Source organism: Saccopteryx leptura, chromosome 6 (genome assembly GCF_036850995.1).
Source record: "Saccopteryx leptura isolate mSacLep1 chromosome 6, mSacLep1_pri_phased_curated, whole genome shotgun sequence".
Classification (NCBI taxonomy): domain Eukaryota; kingdom Metazoa; phylum Chordata; class Mammalia; order Chiroptera; family Emballonuridae; genus Saccopteryx; species Saccopteryx leptura.
The window spans coordinates 7,380,035-7,402,272 of NC_089508.1; positions in this window are offsets into that span (position 1 = coordinate 7,380,035).

A 22,238-nucleotide genomic window follows, 5' to 3' on the forward strand; every position below is an offset into this window, starting at 1 on the left:
GCAAGAATAGAAAAAGGTGCATTCAAAATGTATATTTAAACCTTAAAATTTTGTGAGTTTAATTGCGAGTCACAGTTCTATTGTACGCGAACTTCATCTATAGATGAAAAAGGTTTTTTTCCACATAGAAAAAAATGAGAGACCTCATAGCTTATAATGAAGAAAAGAATAAGAGTGCACAGATGCAGAAGGAAAGAATGTAACAATTTTAACAAATCTAAAGAGATCGAAATTATTAACTCACCAATTCCCTATTTACTTTCCTCCCCCCTCCTTCTTTTCCAAGTGAGATGAGGGGAGATAGAGACAGGCTCAGACTCTTGCATGTGTCTGGACTGATATCCACTCGGCAGCAACCACCATCTGGGGCCCATCTGGGGCCCCATCTCTACTTTTAAACAGAGGGAAAAAGAGGTTCTCTGGCTTTAAGTAAGATGAAAATGGGTACAATTGAGGATTAGCTATGTGTTTACCTAATAGATCCCAGGAGCTTGGCAAGCTCGTTGTTTGTGTTTGCAGACTATAAGATTAATACATTTTTCAATATTTATAATAAGCTAGAATTTGTTCTGTACTCTTCCTGATCAAAGACACTACAAAGTAACTCTTCACCTATCTAACAAAACAAAACAAAAAAAAGAATAAAGAAGAGAAAGAAAAGATGCATAGAAATTGTCAGGTTTTCAATTTTTTAAAATAAGAATATTCCATCCAAATGTAGATTCCTGGCAAAATAGCCCGGGACGTTTGGACCCGCCGTGCTAACGTGGGCCAGCAGGAGGTTTCCAGCAGGGGCTATTGCAGGAGAACAGAGCTCCTGTTGGGCTTGGATACCGGAGCCCACGCCCGCGACAAGGAGACTGGGGTCCCGGGGACACAGGTCTGGCTTCAGCACCTACGCCATTTCGAAGGCGAACCTCCCTTCTCCTCCACTTGGCCTTGGTCATCCACAAACTCGTTTGTTAGCCCCTGAGGAAATCACAGCCTCAGACTTTCTAGCTGAAAATAAATTAGACCATCAATAAAAAAAGGTATTTACTAGGAAGGGGAAAAAAAAACGCATTTCCTTTCTCAAACGTAAACACGAAGTGATTTTTACGGGACTTGATGACCTCCACTCCAGGCTCTGGACCAGTTCCGTTCCTGGGGACCCGCGGAGTAGATAGAGTCAGACATTTAAAATGATCATCATATAGATAACCGTTGGGAGATGGGGCGGGCACTGACGGGGCACCTGTGTGCCAGGGGCCAAGGGTTGGGTGGGCCCATGCAGGGTGACTGGGGATGTGTTTGAATGATTCCTGTCTGCGTGGAGAATCGTGTATCAGAATCCTCACTGATGAGCGAAGGTTGCAGCAAAGTGAGTGGTAACATCGGAGGACGCAGAAAAGGTCCACCTGCCTGTTCGGAAAATTCAGTGTCAACGTCCAAGTGTCGGAGCTCGGGGTGTGCCTGCCTTCCCAGGTTATGTCGGGGCCACTGGGAAGGAGGAAAGCAAGGCAAGGCTGGGACAGCTGCACCAGTGTGAGAGGAGTGTGTGTGTGTGTGAGTGTGTGTAGCACTTAGCACCTTTTTGAAAGATTGCCAAGACTGCAGCAGGGATATAACCTCAGCACACACAGCGGTTCTCAACCTTGGCCAGACGTCAGGATCCCTAAGGAACTCTCAGAAACCCTGATGCCCACGCCACGCCACATACCCGTTCAATCAGGACCCGGGAAGTACTGCTCAAACTCCCCAGGTGATCTGAATGCATCACAGAAGGTGAGAAAACCTCCTAGAACATTCCACACTTTCCAGAAGCATTGGAATTCCCTGGATGCTTGTTACAGAGGCCATTTCTAACGCAGGCGTCCTGGGGTGGGGGTCAGCAATGTTCCTGTCAACTCGCCCCTTAAACAACTGTAACCAAGTCCGCCCTGACTCCGCTTTGAGAAACATGTCTCTATGTAGTTGCCAGCTGAAAAGGTGCCGAATGCCAAGGCAGAGGCAGTGAGAGGGTGTTGTGCGGGCGTGTGTTAAGAAAGGGTCAAGGGCCCGGGCTGAGGACTTCATGCAAGCGTGTCCTACAAGATGCCTAGGGAATTCACAGCGACCTGGATGAACCCACTTAATAAACTCTGTCTCTCCCTACCTCCCCCTCCGTCCCTCTCCCCGCCATCCACCCATCTATCTAGCTGTTTCTGTGTAAATATCCTGTCTCTTCACTCAGAATGAGCGGATGCTGTCTCGAGCTCCGAGTCACGTCAACACAAAAGGCTGTCACCTCGCAAGCTGTCCCTGGCCTCCCCGGAAACCCGGCATGTCTCAAACGGCCTCTCCCGCGAGGAGGAGAGTTGGCAGCGTGGAGAGAGTGCCGGCCGGCGGAAGCTTTCAGGGAAATTCAGGTGAGGAGACTAACTCCTCACGCCGTCACGCAGTCGGGCCAGACAGGTGAACACCTTATCTTTTGCCAGAAGGAGCTTGGGGCAGTGCGTGATGAGACACCTGAGATTGGGTCCTCACTGCCTGTTATCTCTGATGGGGCCACCTGACTTCATCCAGCTCCGTCCTGACTCATGGGACAAGTCACGGGGTGGGGGGCTGACCGGCCCTGCCCAGTTCCCAGGAACCGGGAGACGCGCTCGCAGGCTTTCTGTCCAAGGACTGAGTAAGCGGACCCATCTTCCCCTATCAGATCTGGACAGGGCCTGGGCGACACTGCTGCACGGGAGGAACTGTCTGCACCTGAGAACCGGTAGGCTCTTGCCGTCCTGTTGAAAGAATGCTTGTGAAATTTCCCCCACTGCCAGGGCCCGGAATGATGCAATCGCTGGACCCTGGAGCTAACAGGGATCGTTACTCCCAGCCCCTGCCGGGAGCACAGGGACAACGGAAGTTCAGGCCACTGACTACTTTGCCTCTAGATCGTACAGCAACTTTGTGCAGGATCTGCGTCTGGAACTGGGGTCGCCGGGCTCCAGGCTCAGTGTGTGTGATGGGACGCTAGTGACAAATTTATACAGAAGGGTGTTGGCTCGGTTTTTAAGAGGGAACCCCAACACAATCCAGATGAAATCTGTCTTCTGCCTGACCAGGTGGTGGCGCAGTGGACAGAGTGTTGGACTGGGATGGATGCAGAGGACCCAGGTTCAAAATCCTGAGGTCGCCAGCTTGAGCGCGGGCTCATCTGGTTTGAGCAAGGCTCACTAACTTGAGCCCAAGGTCGCTGGCTCGAGCAAGGGGTCACTCGGTCTGCTGTAGCCCCCTGGTCAAGGCACAAACGAGAAAGCAATCCATGAACAACTAAGGTACTGCAACGAAAAATTGATGCTTCTCATCTCTCTCCTTTTCTAACTGTCTCTATCTGTCCCTCTTCTGTCTCTGTCTGTCTCTGTCACAAAAAACAATTAATTGATTATTTCATTAATCCAAAAAAAATTCTGTCTTCTACGATGGCCTCTTGCGTACATCCCTCTTGAGCATTGGAAATTCAGGCGATCACGTTGAGGAGAGCTGCGATTGTAAAATACTGCATTTCCAAGACGTGACATAAAAAAAGAGATAAAGAAAGAGAAATAGCCCATTGTTATTTTATGTTGGTTTATGGGCTAAAACGATAATATTTAGAATATATTGGGTTAAAGAAAATATATTATGAAGGTTGATTCCTCTGGTTTGTATTTTGACTCTTTTCAATACGGCTACTAGAACAATTTAAAACTCTTTGCAGCTTGCATTTGTATTTCTATCCAACAATATTGTTTTAGATTTATAAATTTGTAAAGGGCATCCAAGCTAGGAAAATGCTACCAATTTTCAAAAAAAAAAAAAAAAATACCATTGTTACATTAGTCAATGGCATCTTCCAGTCTCTCCTGGAATAACATAACCCCCCACCTGCACGCTCTGATCTCTTCTTCGCACCTCAACCGGAGGACTCCTCTGAACGTGCCGCCTCGTTCTATCGCGTCCGTGCTTCAGATGCGGCAGCCTCCTCCCCAGCCCCTCAGCGAGGGCGCCCGTGTCCTGCCTCCGACTTCACTGGCGTCGTTTCCTCCGATCTTAGTCGGTTTGAGCTGCTATTCCAAAGGATCACAGACTGGGGCTTCTATTAAAGACAGAAGTTTATTTTTCAGGATTCTGGAGGCTGGAAGTCCAGGTTCCGGGCACCGGCCGGGTCAGCTTCTGACGATGGCCCTCTTGGTTTGCAGACTGTCATCTTCTCATTGCGTCCTCATGTGGCAGGAGGAGGGTGGCAGGTTCTTTGAGGTACCTTCTGTAAGGGCATTAATTGCATTCTGGAAGTTTCCACCCACAAGACCTCATCACCTCCCAAAGACCCCACTTCCTGATACCATCACTTTAAGTGTTAGGGTCTCCACATATGAGTTTGGGAAAAGCACAAATATTTAGTCCCTAGCACCTCTGAGAGGAAGGCCCTTCCTTTCCCTTGACCCCTTGGAAATGAGGCTATTTGGAGAACTCAGCATAAGACTCCTCATTCAGGACACCTCTCTTATCTCTCCCCGTCTTGGGACGTGGTCCACACAGCCAGATCACTGACATGGCTCAGCGGGGACCCTTTGGTCTGACTCCCTGAGACGAGGATTGGTTTACGTTCTTAGCCCTTTGCAATTCCAGGTCCAGCGCAGGACCATGTTAAATGCCTCCTGAAAGCAGGCCTTTTCATCTAGGTATCCAGAGGTTCATGTCATTCTTCGGGATGTTGATATAAGACATAAAGTAAGCCCTTATCATTCCTCCGGTGTTGTCTAGAGTTTAGTTAGTGCCTGAAAACCAACGCCTAAAGACATCACAGCAGAATATAGTTAAGTCTAAGTTAAGGCAAGAAGCTTTGAAGAGCCCCAGAAAGAAATCTGTTGACTCACTTCTTCTTGACTAGAATATTTTTGGCAAATCCCACAATTGGAAGACTTGATCAGCGTTTTCAAACATCCCACCAGCCAGACAAATTCAGCCCATCAGCAAGGGCTATAAACACTGCCTCCTAAGTGTCTGCTGAAACATCAGATCTGGCCCCTCCTCCCTACAGGCACCTGAGGGCAAGGCAAGCATCCTCCCTTCTCCGTGCAACTCAGATCCCCACCCGGTCTGCTTGCTCAGACCCCCCCCTCAGCCTATGTATTCCATACATTGCAGCCAGAGGGAGGCTGTGGAAATGCAAATAATAAGTCACTGATGTCGCCTGACCCGGTGGTGGCGCAGTGGATAGAGCGTCGGACTGGGACGCAGAGGACCCAGGTTCAAAACCCTGAGGTCGCCAGCTTGATTGCAGGCTCATCTGGTTTGAGCAAGACTCACCATCTTGAGCCCAAGGTCGCTGGCTTGAGCAAGGGGTCACTTGCTCTGCTGTAGCCCCCCAGTCAAGGCACATATGAGAAAACGATCAATGAACAACTAAGGAGCTGCAATGAAGAATTGATGCTTCTCATCTCTCTCTCTTCCTGTCTGTCTATCCCTATCTGTCCCTCTCTCTGTCTCTGTCACACACACACACACACACACACACACACACACACACACAAAGACAGTGATGTCTTACTCAGAGCACTCCAGTGAACTTCCATCACACTTCTAATAAAGTTCAAACGCCCTGCCTGGGCTTTCCAACCCGCTGGCTCTGCCCACACTAGCCCTGATGTTTCCCTCTGTCCTCTTGCCCTTTATGCTGCAAACACTGTCCTTTTTTTTTTTTTTCATTTATTTTTTATTCAGTGAGTAGTCTATCAAATTCCTGCTTTGGGACTAGCTGTTTTCTCAGCCTGGAATGCTCTCCCAACAATCTATATACATAGCCACCGTTTCGTCACATAGATTTAGCTCAAATGTCACTTCTCCAAAGGGCTCTAACAGGAACAGATAACGTTAAGTCACTACGCTCTGTCACATCCCCTATTATAATCATTTGCCTAATGATGATCACAATTTTATTTTAATTTAATAGTTAGGTTTATTGCCTTTATTTTTCTCTCATTAAATTTTTGAGCTCTGGCATGTTCTCTGTTCTGTTCCTCAGCATCTTTACTCTCTTAGAAGAATGCCCATTGCACCAAGCCCAATCAATACATATTTGTTAGGATAATGGAAATTTTTTTTTTATAAATAAATTTTTATTTTAATGGGGTGACATCAATAAATCAGGGTACATATATTCAAAGAAAACATTTCCAGGTTATCTTGTCATTTAGTTCTGTTGCATACCCATCACCCAAAGAGAGACCGTCCTCCGTCACCCTCTATCCAGTTTTCTTTGTACCCCTCTCCCCCCTTCCCCCTCTCCCTCCTTCCCTCCCCCCACCCCCTGTAACCACCACACTCCTGTCCATGTCTCTTAGTCTCGCTTTTATGTCCCACCAATGTATGGAATCCTGCAGTTCTTGTTTTTTTCTGATTCGCTTATTTCACTCCACATAATGTTATCAAGGTTCCACCATTCTGCTGTAAGTGATCCGATGTCATCATTTCTTCTAGCTGAATAGTATACTATGGTGTATATGTGCCCCATCTTCTTTATCCAGTCTTCTATTTTTTTAAACATATTATACAAAACGGAAATATTTTTAAACATATTATACAATTAAAAATGCTTTGACGTTTCATCTTCACACTGCATATTGAAAAACTAAAATGTTAATTGTTTTTGCGTATTAGGGAACCAAGATCTGTTAGGTACTGGGAGTATCAGATTACTTAAAGGTGAAAAGAAATTACTTAAAGGTGTTTTAAATATAATGGTCGAGCAATCAATCAAGTCCTAGAAACTCAGTTTCCTTAGAAAAAAGTGGCAGTTTCCTTTGACATTGCTCTCTAGCACATATGCATAATTTTATGTATAAGAAACCATTTGAGGGCAGAATGCAGCATATCCTGATGGGTCTTTTACAGTGGCGAGCAGAAGCAGTCCTCCCATCTCACCACGGAAGCTTGCAGAGGCTGCACAAGCTACAAGACACGATTCTATTGAAAAGGTTTGACTTTTTCTATAAACTGGCAGAGGCATATTTTATTGTCAGGACCCAGCAAGATCACATCATTCATATGTCATTTTTGGGTAGTGGGAAAGCTTACTTTTAGGCCAAACTTCATAAGGAAACTGCCCACTTTCTGCCATACCTCAAGTGGAATATGAAATGGTTTTCATATCCACATTGAACTGGGGTTACATCAGAGCTTGAAGAAAAAAATAAAATAAAAAGGCAGAGAGGACTGCAATGAGCATTTCACAGAATGCTTTGAAACATAAGCAATCTCAGCTGTTATGCGAGGTGTCATAGCTTCAATTTTCTCTATAGACACTCCATGAAGAATTCCCTGCAACACATTCTAAGAAAAATCACAATTCATAGAAGCAGCTTTGCTCCTGCACAGGAAATCAGAGTATATCTACAACACAGGAGGGACTCACTAATGTTTGATGCTTGAATTAAAAATAATGAATGAATAAATTGCAGTAAAATAGGAGCAGAATTTCCCCAAGATATAGACTGTTCTTTCAATCATATTTTGCATACCTATGGCCAAACAAGGCTTTTTAACGTGTGCCTCAGTTTTTCATTATTTAGTCTCTGCTTAAATTAAGTGTAAAGTAAAAAGCACATTGTTTTCATGATGGAGAATGTGCCCCATTATTCTGAGCAGATCATGTTACAGAGGAACTGTTCAGCTATATTATAATTGCATGCATGGAAGGGGAGGCTCCGACACACCAGTGCGTTGGGGACAGAGTTGGAGAGACCTAAGTGAGAACACTAAGCAAAACCAAATAAACAAACCAAAACAAATTTACGGCACAGCAAGATTTATTTCTCTTTGGGCCTCCTATAGGCATGTTGACCTTGATCCAGAGATGATAATGAATAAAAACAGCTTGAAATGCAATTCAGGGTTTAACAAACATGTATCTTTGAGTGTTCTGACCATAGGCTGTGGCCCTGTCGGCCTCCTAGCATCCCACCAGTCCCGGACAAAGCTCTGCATTCACTGAAATCAACCAGAACGCATTGAATGAGTAGGGTGATCTGAGCTCTTGGTCCAGGGCATCTGTAAAGTATTTGGTTAACCTGGGCTTCTGGGTGTTGTGTGCCCTGAAGAGGCAGCCCTGGGCTACACGCACACTAAGGAGACCTCCAGTTGGAAGCAAAACTAGCTTTTGTGTCTCTACCTTCTGGTACCTGGCTGCAAACTAAATAGACAAATGATGTCTTATTCTGCAAATGTTCTCCTGCACCCCAACATGTGACCACCCAGGTGGCCCTGGCTGGACCTGTGGGCTGCAGGTAGCCCCACGCAGACAGAGGGACCAGCCGAATGTCTGGGTGGTTTCCCTGTCCTGCCACACCCGGTGCCCGGAGTGCGGAGCTCACAGAGTCCCGCCCAGAAGGCGGTCCCACCATGTGCCTCTCTTCCCGGAAGGAGAGGGTCGGGATCGTGTTCACAGCAGGCTGGGAAGGGACCAGACCCCGCACGCTGTGTGCTCCACGCTCCAGGCCATGAGAGCAGGCACGCTCCGGGGGAGGGTTGCTGGGAGTATGGCTACGGCCTCTGTCATCTCCGTCATCGCAGGCCTGCCTGTCCGGTTCTGCCTCGCTGGAGTCCACTGTGTGGATCGGCCAGGACCTTTCCTGCCTTCCGTTTTTGCCTGGCTGCCTGGCGCACGTCGCTCTCGTGGTACCCAGTCACCTCCCCTCGCTGGGCTCCGTTTCCAGGTCTTCCTGGAGACCAGACCCAGCTGCTCCGAGGATGTGTGAGCTTGTGCGGAGTGCAGATGCTGCTGGTCTTTGACTGCACCTGACAGGTGGTCATCTGGTCAGAAGCAGGTCTCATTCAGATTGTCCAGCGCCCATTCCTTATGGTCGCATGTTACCTGGACAGCGTAGCACGGGTCACCAGAGACTCAACAAATATCAGCTGGTTTCACCTGGGAGAAATTCAAGGCCCAACTGGATCCAACTTACAAATGGTGGGCAGCTCTCTACCTCCCTGCACCTGTTCCCCAAACCCAGAACTAGGGCAAGGTAAGCGAGACATCTGAGGTGCTGCACTTAAGGAGGCGCTTGCCCTCAGAGTCCCACACACGCCAGGTGGGCACCTGACAGTGAAGGCCACCTTAAATTTGGATGTAGGCTCTTAGCTTTCCTCACCTTAGTCTCTACCTAATTATTTCCATAAAAAGGGCATAGGATCTATTTCAGGATTATCATGAAAATGTAAAGAAATCATGCTTATGAGATGGTAAAGTGCTCTTCCTGACACCTCTTTTTGTCTCCTTAACACTCTCAGAAGTCTTGATTTCACGATTTATCCCAGCAAGAGAAAGGCTTGGCTGGCAAACCTAACTCCACAGAGCAGAGCAAACCGGGCCGACTTCCCAAGCAGCTGACGGAAGCAGTCCATAGACGCAAATGACAGGAAGTAAGGGCCGGATGTTAACTGATCTTCTCTAACGCCGAAAAAAAAATTTCTCCCCTGTGTCCCTGGGTCCTGGGCACATGCTCTTCCCTTGACGGGCTTCTGTGCCATTCTTCAAATGTCTTCCTCCTCCCAACTTGGTGCACCACCGGTGCCCTTCTCCACGGGGCCCCAGGAGTGACCAGCCCTCCTTCACCGTCTGTGACGGCATTTTGTAGTTAAAACTTCAAATGCAGGCCCTGGCCGGTTGGCTCAGCGGTAGAGCATCAGCCTGGCGTGCGAGGGACCCGGGTTCGATTCCTGGCCAGGGCACATAAGAGAAGCGCCCATTTGCTTCTCCACCCCCCCCCCTTCCTCTCTGTCTCTCTCTTCCCCTCCTGCAGCCAAGGCTCCATTGGAGCAAAGATGGCCCGGGCGCTGGGGATGGCTCCTTGGCCTCTGCCCCAGGCGCTAGAGTGGCTCTGGTCGCGGCAGAGCGAATCCCCGGAGGGGCAGAGCATCGCCCTTGGTGGGCGTGCCGGGTGGATCCCGGTCGGGCGCATGCGGGAGTCTGTCTGACTGTCTCTCCCCGTTTCCAGCTTCAGAAAAATACAAAAAAAATAAAAAAATAAAAAAATAAAACTTCAAATGCAGACCACAGGCACCTCCATCCGGGTGCTGCCTTCTCCCCCTTCTGATGAGAGAGTCTCCTCCGAATGCTGAGCCTTAGACAAGCTCCCTTTTCCAGAGAGAACCCAGGAGAAGGGCTGCCTCTCCCGCGTCCGGGGGCGTGTCAAGGGGGACAGAGGAGGCCTAGAATTTTCCTTTTAAGAATACAAAACAACAGTCCCAGAGGAAGTGTAGCAGGGAAAATTTCCTCTCCTGCAAAAATTCACAGACTCTGTCATAGTCCCGTAATCGCTTGGCTTGCAAAATCCTGAAGTTCTGCCACTGAACTGTCTTCTGTTCCCCCGTATACAAGGTATAGATATGCATAATTTATACCTTGCGTTCTCGATAATTGTCAGGTAGCAGGGTGTCGTTCCCGTGTGTGTTTCTGCCTCTCCATTCTGTACATTGTCCCAATGGTTTTCTCCTCCTACTTCTGCTGGAGTCACACTTGAACGAGAGCCTTTGGAAGTGGCTTTGGGCGTCCGGGACAGGGCTGGGTGGGGGGTGTCTCTGAGCCGCTGCTGCCCTGGAAGGCGGGAGCACAAGCTTGACTTATGAATAAGATGGTAGAGGTAGAAAGAAGGGAATGACCTTTCCCACGCAGGTTGAGAACTGAGATTTAAACCCAAGGTCACTGACACTCCACCCTGGCATCGGCCGTTCCCTGTGACTCAGCAAATATTTGGGCACCCCTGTGTTTCCCCCTGAAAACGTTGTTCACCTGGTTCCCCCGGGGGGGGTGCTTCTCTTTGTCTCTGGAGTTTTCTTTACCCCCACAGCCCACCACAGGGGCCGTCTCTCCTCCCCACCATGCCGTTTGGCACAAGGATTATTTAGGCGTGTTTCTGAGCGGCCGGGAGTCCGTAGGAGCTGTTCTTTCTGCTGACAACCTTCTGAGGACGCCCTGTCGGGTGGACTCCGCGCATTTCTCCACATCGTGTGAACCCTGGGCGCACACATTTTGAAGGGTACGTGTCCAGTAACCAGAACCAAGGAAGGCGTTGGAGCCAGAGAGTGTGAGGCCTGTTTTCAGATGTGCCGTGGTTTACCGGTGTGGTGCGGAGGTCTCGTTCGCCTCCGAACAGAAGTCATGATGCAGTGTCTCTCTGAAGTTCGGAGATGTGTTGGTCATCTGGTTTCACGTTACAGTCACTGCTTTGCTGCACAGAGCCGCCGAGATGTCTGTCCCCGCCTCGGAAATTCCGGCTCCACCAGACCAGTGCCAGTGTTGACCCTTGGAATCCATTTCTTCACAATGACAAGAAACCTGCACGTGGGAGTATTTTTGCAGAACGATCTAACGGCATTCGGTTTGGCGCCCGCCGCTCCCCGTGACGTGAGCTCTGACCTCCTGGTCCCCGTGAAGCAGCGGGCGCGGAGCCTGGGACCGGCTCGTGGGGCGGCGGCAGGAGGGTCAGGGAGGGAGGGTCAGGGGTGGGTCAGCAGCAGGGCGAAGATGTGCCCAGTCTCTGGGGCGAGCAGAGGCCACATGGGAGCACGCAGCACGGGGAGACTCAAGAGGACCCGTGTGAGCAGACCTGAATGTGCTTTCCGGCTTGGGGAACACATGGCTTTCAGGAGAAAGCCGTGGACCCTGCCACAGTGTTAACTGGAGCGACACTTAAAGAATGTGTAGGCGGCTGTGATAAGTTAAAGAGGCTGTTATTAAGGGATAAACAGTGCCCCTCCACGAAATCAGTGCCCTACGTTGAAGTCCTGACCTCAGGATGCGACTGTGTTTGGAGAGGGCGTCTTTAAAGAGGTGACCACGTCAAAATGAGGTCATGAAAGTGGACCCTTGTCCAATATGATGGACGCGTGTTTTTACAGAAGAGATTAGGACGGAGACATACACAGCGGGAAGATGATGTGACGGTAAGACAGGGAGAAGGTTACTGTCTACAAGTCAAGCAGCAGAGAGGCCTTAGAGGGTGCCAGCCATGCTAACATTCTTGATTTTGAAATTTCAGCCTCCAGGGCTGTGGGAAAAAATTACTTTCTCTCCGTTTAAGGCCCGCTGTGTGGTGTCTGGGGTACTTAGTTACGGCAGCCTTAGCCGATCGACAAGGAGCCCGTGTTGGAAAACACTCCTCAGAGTCATCTTTGCAGTAAGTGCCAGACTCTGACAGGTGGATACAGGGCGTTTTTGGAGAGAACAGGGCTGACTTTAAATAACGGCTTGTTCCGTACCTATTTTGTTCTTCATGCTGGCTCTTCCTGCAATACTATGGTTTTGTCCTTGGATGATAATTGTCTTCAATCCTTACACATTCATAATGTTTTAAAAAATAAATGAATTCACAAAATACGTGCATCTATCCGTAATTTCATAATGTTTAATGTGTGCAACATGGCAACCACTGAATTCAAGCAAGACTAGGGAGAGCACAAACCTTGTTAATGAGTAGAACTAACCAGATTAACCCAAGTAAACGGCTCCAGGGAGCTGCTGCGTTTGGTGGCAGGGGGATATGGGCTTTGGCACAGGGTTTGGGAGGGAAAATGGTTATTTCTACAATGGCCAAAACATGCGATTGAGTTTGCTTATTCTTGGGCATTTGTGACCTGGAGGAGTGCTCTTTGTCCTTCTATGTGACCAGGTCCTCTGTCTCCCGGTCCCCAATAACCTCAGAAATATGTCTTTGACATGCTATTGTGAGTTGCTCCCCTTACCTCTTTTTTTTTTTTTTTTTTTTTTTTTAATTGAAAGTGGTATCTTTTCTACAACTGCCACCAAAGTGGAACTGTTGGGCCCTGGCCGGTTGGCTCAGCGGTAGAGCGTCGGCCTAGCGTGCGGAGGACCCGGGTTCGATTCCCGGCCAGGGCACACAGGAGAAGCGCCCATTTGCTTCTCCACCCCTCCGCCGCGCCTTCCTCTCTGTCTCTCTCTTCCCCTCCCGCAGCTAAGGCTCCATTGGAGCAAAGATGGCCCGGGCGCTGGGGATGGCTCTGTGGCCTCTGCCCCAGGCGCTAGAGTGGCTCTGGTCGCAACATGGCGACGCCCAGGATGGGCAGAGCATCGCCCCCTGGTGGGCAGAGCGTCGCCCCTGGTGGGCGTGCCGGGTGGATCCCGGTCGGGCGCATGCGGGAGTCTGTCTGACTGTCTCTCCCTGTTTCCAGCTTCAGAAAAAATGAAAAAAGAAAAAAAAAAAAAAAAAAAAAAAAAAAAGTGGAACTGTTGGAAGGAAACAATGGAATGACAGATTGCTTGTTCCAAATAATTGGATCGACAGCAGCAAGCAGTGGGTTATGACAAAAATATTCCCACCAGAAGTGTCAAACTTCAGGAACTCACTGGACAGAGAAAGAAGCTGTGTCTTCCTGGGAGGCCAGGCTGCTGAAGAATCAGGATGGAATTCCCCAGGCTTCTCTCTACACGAATGTCGAGGCGCAATGAACGATGAAGTCCAGCCAGCGTGCAGGCATGTGACCGTGGTGGGTGTGTCTCACGCTGGACACCAGACGGTGGTTAGACAAGGAGACAGGGCTGGAGCTGAGAGGAATGTGCCCCAACCAGCCACGCTTGGGGGTGAGCGTGATCTACCACCAGAGGTAGGGTGAGCCTGTCCATCCACAGCTAAGTGGGAGACTTGGCTTGAGGTGTCCGGAAGACATTACACATCCCAGGGCCCATTCTAAAGACTCCAAGTCGATGTCCGTGATCTTGGCAGAACCCAGGGTCAGGTAGTGATTGGGGCAATTGTCTCAGATCCCCTGTAAACCAAGGCTGCAGGGGGTTAGGTCGGGGGCCGGGGGTGGGGCTGCTAGCTCTAGAGATGGCTGCATCTCACCCCACAGAGCGTGACTAACCAGAGGCAGGGCTCGGCCCAATCCTCCCTTGATTTGGGTGGAAAGGAATTCGAGACAATTACACCCCCCGAAACCAGCACAGAGCTCCTCTGATACCCGCAGGGGGTGCGCTCTAATGACCCGCGAGGTCTTTTTCATGGCCAATGTCTGCGTTAAAAGGCATAGCTTTCAGATTGGTTTAAGCTGACAGCCTCGGAGCCTCTCTCATGCCATGCTCACTTTGACTTTTTTTTTTTTTTTTTAAGCGCATTTATTTCATTCATTTAAAATCAAAGCGAGAACAGCAAATTAAGTCGCGGGTTTATTGTCTCTTGAGTCACTTAGCGGTTCAGACTTCTGAGGCCCCCGGAACAACGCTGACGCCCACGCACAGCCCCACCGGGCCCGTGTTAGCTTGGCAAGGCAATGGCCACACATGGGCGACAAACTGTTTGGGCAACCGAGTGGCCGCTGATAGGCTTGGGGATTCTGGCAGTTCTCAGAACATTCCAGAAAAATAAACAACGACAGAAGACAGAAGGTCTCGTAGATGGACCGGCCCACTACCAGAACATTCACATAAAAAGCCCACAGTGATGGGGGTTTGACGTACGGTCACCATCCGGAGGGCCAGAGGACAGGAGCCGTTTACCTTCCCTGCACGCTGTGGGGCTGCTGCCGGCGATCACGCTTGTACGGTTGATGCAGAAGAGCCTGGTTTGGACACCAGCCTGAAGTAACCCCGGGCAAAATATCCGGAGAAGGACCTCCTACCGCCCCAGGGGCACCTGTTAGGCTTTCTTGAAAACAGGTAGGAGTTTAGTGCTGAAAGTCCTTCGTTTCCTTAATGAGCCCCACACCTTTGACATCAGATACTATACTACCCCCATTGGACATGGCGTCACCTCCAGGGCACCACCTGGGAACCAGGTGACGGGGTTGCCCGCTCCGCCGGGTACTGGTCGAAAGGGTGATCTTCCACAAGCCCGTGTTGCCATCATCGATCTCAGAGGCAGGTGTCCCAACAGGGTCAGGCTGCCCTCGATCCTGGGTTCTGTGTCATTCAACGGGAGCCATCTGTGTTGGGGGGGGGGGGCAAAGGAGAGGCTGGGCAGGATGGCAGCACCGTCATCGTCATCGGGGTTTGAATTCCATGGGAAGGGGTGTGGCTGTTAGCGGGAGGGGGTGGGGAATGCCCGACAAATTTTACAGCATTAATTAATTGCTGAACCTAGCACCCCCAAAATAAAGACACTGGTAAGTTAATAAAAGACCAGGATTGAATCCCCATTGTGTATGATGAACTCCACGTTTGCAAAATTGACAGGGTATTGATCGTCTTCTCTCCGGGCATTTGGAATTGAACCACTTCCAGCTTTATGGGCGTGTCCGACAAAAACGTGGAGGTACACGGGTGGGTTTAGAGAGGAGCAAGCCACGCTCGCTCACGTGAACCTGTAAATATCTGCAAGGGTCCGCTGTAGACAAGGGGCCTGAACTAGCTACTGTTTCTTTCCTCCCAAACATTTCCTGTATTTTTTCTTCCAATTAGACGTGCAGTTTATTTGCGGCCATTTCTCTGTCCTGTTGGCTGCCAGCTGTCAGGGGAGTGAGTTTCTGAGAGTCAGCATGATCTGGCCGGAAGTGGAAGAGGCTGGTGCAGGAAACCTTCCTGTTAGGTAGTCCTGCTTTGTGGCTAGTAGATTCTGTGACTTCTCCCCTCCCTCAAATGTCACAGTTATAATAAATTTTTTTTCCCTGTTACTCCAGAGATATTTTGGCAGTAATTAAATATGGGTTATAAATCAGAATGGAAAAGCAAAAGTACTAATTAAATCATTATGAAGGCTGCAATCCCAAAAAGGGAGGGTCCCATCATCCAAACACTACGGAATGACTTTGTAACCACTTACGGGGCATGTAGAAAGAACAAGTTAGAACACTATAATTTTTTTTTAGGCATAACTGCTTGTCCTCAGAGTGGTCCGACTGGGGGATGGTGACAAAGATACAAAGCCTGCAAACTAAGAGTAGCAGGGAGTGCCCAAATCGGCTCCTTAAAGAAGCGGTCATGCTGGTTAAACCACGTTGAAAGGCATATGGTCCCAGGAAAAAAAAACCATATAATTTTGACATGAGGAAGTTCTTGTAGGGTTAAAATAAGTCTATTTTTCAAAAAATAAAATAAGCCTATTTTTCAAAATGTCTTCATTCAAAAGAAAAATGATAAGATTATGGTACTTGGAAGAAAAAAAAAAAAAAAGGAAAGGCTTTGTGGTTGGTTGTGTTCCATTTGGTTAATTTCTGAAAATGTTCTTGTGAACACCTTTCACCAGATGGCAAAAGGTCTGTAAAAGGCAAGAATTTTGAAAAGAGACAAGCTAAATACACGACCCTCAACAAATGGAAACACGATTCCAGGTCACGTGTATGGTTGCGTCTTCCCAAGTGACCAGAACGAACTGCTGTCCATCCCAAGCTCAGGCCAAATGCTCTTTACCAGGAGGAAGTAAGAGGACGTCAGAGAGGAAATGAAATTTGGGAGGAAAGAGATGTGCTCCTTCCTTTCTGGAGATGTCTTTTCTCTGTTTCTGGTTTCCAAGGACAAATAATTTTTTGGAGTCCCCTCCCCAAACGTGGTGGACATGAATTAACTCCCTGTTGTCCCCCTAAAGCAGGGGTCCCCAAACTATGGCCCGCGGGCCGCATGCGGCCCCCTGAGGCCATTTATCCGGCCCCCGCCGCACTTCCGGAAGGAGCACCTCTTTCATTGGTGGTCAGTGAGAGGAGCATAGTTCCCATTGAAATACTGGTCAGTTTGTTGATTTAAATTTACTTGTTCTTTATTTTAAATATTGTATTTGTTCCCGTTTTGTTTTTTTACTTTAAAATAAGATATGTGCAGTGTGCATAGGGATTTGTTCATAGTTTTTTTTATAGTCCGGCCCTCCAACGGTCTGAGGGACAGTGAACTTGGCCCCCTGTGTAAAAAGTTTGGGGACCCCTGCCCTAAAGGATACATCCCAGCGTCCACACCTCTGCTTCCCAGGAGAACAGTCCTCCTCATTCACCCGCTCAGCCACCCAGGAGTGGAGTATGACCACAGCACAGGACGAAGAGGGTCTGCTGAGCCTGCTCCACAGCTGACGCCGAAGCCTTCCGGGCCGAGTGCATTGCTCACCACCGGCCACGGCCATGGGCCCTGTCCTAGAGTGTCCTGATCTTCTTCCAGCATGAACTCAATGTGGGTAGGCAGAGCTCCTTGGCACAAAGGCCGACAAGAGAAATACCTTCGCACACCTTTCAGGTTAAGGGAGGAAACCCCCGCTTCGCTGTGGGACAGACGGGATCACCCCACCCCTGATGTTAATCACGTTCACCCCCTGTGAGAGGCGCTGGGGGCACCTTCCTCTCAACTCTAGCTCTGCCTCCTGCCTCAGGCTCAAGGAAGGGAGTTTTTTTTTTTAGTATAAGGATAATAGACTTATTTGTTGGAAATTCAAAAAGCCTTCAAAACAAGCCTCTGAGAAGGCTGTAACGGAGGCCGTCTTGGGAGCCCGGGCAGCTCTGGGGTCTCCCACCCGGGCCCCAGCAGCTGTCTGCACGGTGCACCTACGTTTTCCTCATTCCCCTCTTCCTGATCAGCGCTGTTTTCCCCTTTCCCTGGAGCACCCACCCACCCCCAGCCAGCGAGCTGTGCGACTTCCAGCCCAGCTCCCTGCCGCTTTGGCAGAATTCCCCGTACAGAACCCTTGGCAGGAGACCCGCCCGACTCAGCCCTTCTTCCAGCCAGTCCGCAGCGAGCCCACGGCGGCCTGGGCAGTGTCTATTCACCCGCTTGCTCAGGAAGCTGAAGATTTATCTCTTTGCTGGCACGGGCCCCTTTCAGGGCCTGGGAGCAGCCCCAGGCAGGCGTCCACGCGGTCATGTGTCTTTAGAACATCTGCCTCAGGAAGATATTTTATCCACATTGCTTCAGACAGCAGTCTGTTTCGCTCTGACTTGTGTACCCTTTACGCCAGCCCCTGGTCCCGTGATCCTGGCATGACCGGGGTGTTTGGGGAACCCAGAGCAAGGGGAGCTGAGTGGGGGACACACTTCATTTGGGTCTGTGTGTTTGTTCACAATCGCTTCCAAATGCAGTGCGCTAAGTTCCGCTCACTTTCCCAATGGGGTCCCTGGTCTGACTCTGGAGACTGTCCCAGAGTCAGGGGAGCTCACTCGCCTGCCGGTGTGACAGGAGGGAGGGGGTACGGGCGAGGCCGTGCGACGGTGAGCGAGTCCTCAGTGCCTGGGCTGGGTCTGGGAGGAGGCAAGTACAGGAGGGGAGATGAGATTCCCAGGGACAAGCACGCCAGCTGTTTGTGGAGACGTCTCCCGCTTATCGGATGTGGAATACTGTCCGAGGGCCCTGGGTTCTCAGTAGCACCTGGCGAGAATGGAGCTCCGACCCTGCCGGGAATACACTCGATTCATTCAGCACAGTCAGGTAGAAGTGCACAGTCTTTTTTTTTTTTTTTTTTACTTAGATTGGTTTTTAGGACAAAAGCCAACAGTAGGACAGAAGACGAAAAATATATCTGTAACTGCTCAGCTCTGTTAAGAAATTTGACTGGTGTTTATACCAGGCCACCCCTTAGAGATCTACTTGATGTTACCAATAATGGGCATGAAGTTGAAAAAACTTTTTTTAAACTATAATTAATAAAAAATATATATATTTATTTATTTATATGATATATATATATATATATAAAATATCTTTCTAGTTTCTCTAGAAAATAAAATGATATTTTGAATCTTAGTGAAGTGTCTATGCAGCCAAAAAAAGCAGGGGTAAAAGATTTTGGAGTTGCTTTAGATGGTAAGTGAATACAAGTTACCTTGTGTCAACTTTTAAAAATTAGTAATTTGTTCCCCAAATTGCTTATGCTCAGGCTTCACGGACTGAGTCCGCATTGTCGCTAGGATTGCTGGATGTGGGCTAGCTCCTGGGACAGGGTGGTTCGTGTTAGCACCTGTTATAGGACACGATATAGGTCTTCGTTGTGCCCTTTTGCTGTGACAATGGTCAGAAATCCAGAGAGGGAAGGTCAGCCACTGTGCACGAGACACAGGCCCCAACAGAGACACACTGTGCCACGGCCTCTCCCAGGGCCCTCCCCATCCACTGATATAAACATAAGAACAACTGACTGCTATTTCATGTCTGTATAGCTTTTGTCTATACATGGGCCAATGAGGAATTAAAAATGAAATAATCAGTTCTGGTTATTTAATGAAATACAGCAACACTAAAAATTGCTTTCAGCATTCAACAAATGTTCATTCCTTTAATCTCCAGAATAGCACAACGCATGAAGTGCAATAGCCATTCCTATTCCAGAGAAGAACAGCGAGGCACAAGGACAGGAAAGAAGTTAACCCAAATGACCCCGTGAGTGAGGGACAAGGCAGGGATGTGAACCCAGGCGTTCTCAGCACCACCCACGGCATCCCGTGCAGAGGGAGTTCAGGAGAGTGGGGAGGCTCTTCAGAGACAGCCGCTCTGCTCTAAGCCCTCGGCCGCCCTTCAGACTAAGCCCACGGAGATGAGCTCCTTGTGCCGCAGCCGACAGGAGACCAAAATCAGGTACTGGACAGGAGGAGCTGTGCTCAGGAGTGACACATGGCAACTCGAGATCAAGAAGCAGAGGGACTCAAGAGCAAAATGCATGGAATGACTCACAAACTAAAAAGAAGAGAGAAGCCAGGATCTTTCTGTTCGGGGTCGAATGGTTCTATTTCCTCTTGGTGGCTTCGATGAAGTCGCTCTCATATTACTCTCATCCGAGTCCTAAGTAATGACCTAGACTCATCATGAAGAATGAACACAGAGCACATTTTCTTTCCCGTCTATGCAACCCTATTTTAGAAGGACATCATGGCTGAAGAGGTATAAGTTGTTTGGAATGCTTCAAAAGAGAAGCGTCCGTCATATAACCTGTGCACTGGCGTATTGGGTACAACCCCGAGAGACAGGGACAACAGAGCTATTTGAAGCATCCTTCCAAAGCAAGACCAGGGGTGAGGCGGTCTCTGAGAAGATGCTGGCTGCTTCCCTGACTTGGGTCCTGGAGGGCTGGAACAGGGAGGGGAGCTCTACACTCGGAAAGAAGGAGTGAGACAACCCAGAGTGAGGCCTGAAAGGGTAGCATCGGGGCAATGGAAGCCACCGAACACAAGCTGGCCAAGGCTCAGCAATCAAGCCCAGGAGGAGGGCCTGACACCGGGGGACGAGAGGCGAGCACAGTGAGGGACAAGTGCGGAGACTCCATCTCTGTGGGGTGCGGTCCTCAGCGCTGGGCTGGGTGCAGCAGGCTCATGAAGACCACCGTTCGTCTTTACAAGACAATGTGGCAGATCCAATGGTGCATGATGGTTGGAGGAACACTATTAAGACTCCTCCTCCCTGCCGGGGAACATCGAGGCTGCTGACGTGGGCATGCCTTGACCAGCACAGTTGGGCCTTCCATAGACAGTGACTGCAGGACGCCTTGTGAATCCTCACATGCAGTCCCCGTGGGCGCTGCTCTTGTCTGCCTGGAACACGCCTGTCCCTTCGGCACATGGATTCTCTGTCGCTGTCCTTGCGTTCTGGGGAGGCGTCCTTGCCGAGGAAAGAGGTGTTAGTTTTTAGAAACAATTATCGTTATGACCTTGATGATTAAGTAGGATAATTAAACGGCATAGTGACTAATATGTTTTATATCATAAACATTGCTTTCTGATCTACTTACTGGGGGGAAATGCCATTTTTGAAAAGAAGTGAGTATTTTTTTAACATGATTAGCAAGCCATCTGTTGACATTTCAGTGCAATCTCTCACGAAAGCCCCTAGCTTACAGCTTCAGCTTTCTCGTAGCTAGAACCCAAAATAGTACCGCCTTTTGCAGTTACATCAAAATAAGGTGATTTAGAAAGGGCACTCCTTAGAAAATGCTGCACACCTCTGCAGCTTGCCTGGCGCACCGGTCCGGAGACCCAAGAAATCCGGACAGAATAACTAAAAAACTAGGGAGAAATTCCTTTTCTTCTGTTTGCCTCCCTCCCTCTTTCTCTCCCTCCCTCCCCCTTATTTTCTTTCTTCCTTCTTCTGGAGTGAAAAGAACATGGACACCCTTTGGATTTAGTTGGACCTGTGTCCAAATCCTATGTTCACTAGGAATTGTATGGCTGGAGGTGACAGAGAGCCCACTGGCACTAGCTAACGCAGAAAGAGGAGCGTTGTTAGTTATGAACTGAAGCACAGAAGGGACCGGGTGGAGCTGGCCTCAGGAGTAAATGAACATGCCATCTGGGGCCTGTCCTCCTGGCTGTGTCTGGTCTCCGCTGTGCGTGTCACCTTCGAACTCTCAGATCAGGCCCTCTGCGTGGCCCAGACATGGCCATGGGCAATGGCGGGCTGGCAATCAGAAGAGAGAAGAGCTTTCTTTCAGCTCCAAATCAAAAGGACTGTGACGGGCCAGACTTGGGTCATTAGACTTCGCTGAGAAATTGGCTCTTTTACCCCAGGCAGGGGAAATAAAGTACATAGCAGCCAGGACACTGGTTCCACAGCCTACTGCAAAGGATTGCACGTAGCGAACCTTGACTCCCTCATCTGTAAAAGAGGTGGCTGCCTTTACAGGACACTTCCCGAGCAGTCAATGAGACGTGGCAGGAGGACAGCACTGGCCACTGATCACGAACTGGCTTTCTACGAAGCTCGCCCTTGCGCACGTGGTGCCCGGTGTGCAGTGGCCACCATTCCCCACACTGTCACAGACCAGGGAACTAAGCTAACAGAGGTTAAGTGACTTGATTTAAGTTGCTAGAAAGTAGAAATGACAGCAATTAAACCCAAGTCTGATGCATGAATAAATTCTGAATATGTGTCTACCTCACCCTGAAACTCAAAGATGAAAAGCGCTGAGCAGAGGAAGCGGATGCAATCAGTTCATGTGAAATAGAAACAAACCTGGAGAAGCTAGGAGCCCCTCTGCCCTAGGAGTCTGCTGGTCTACTTGGGCTACTGCCCCTGGAGGCTCCAAGTGGCCTTCTCTAGCCATTCCCTTCCCTGCCGCCTCTAGTGACCCCCCAGGACAAATGCAGAGCCTCAGGCCCCGCCCCACTCCGTGCACACGAACACGTGAGCTATCACCACTTCTCCTGCTCTTCATCCTCATTCTTGCTGGTGACCAGGAATCACGTAAGACATGGCTAACACTGGGCTGCACTGTAGTCAACCCATGGTATTGGCTTTCCCCACAGTGAGAACAGGGGGGTCCTTATTCAGTGATCCGATTTTCACTCCTTCCTTTTACTTGTCAAGTGGGCGTTGGCAAGTCACTGAGCCTCAGACTCTT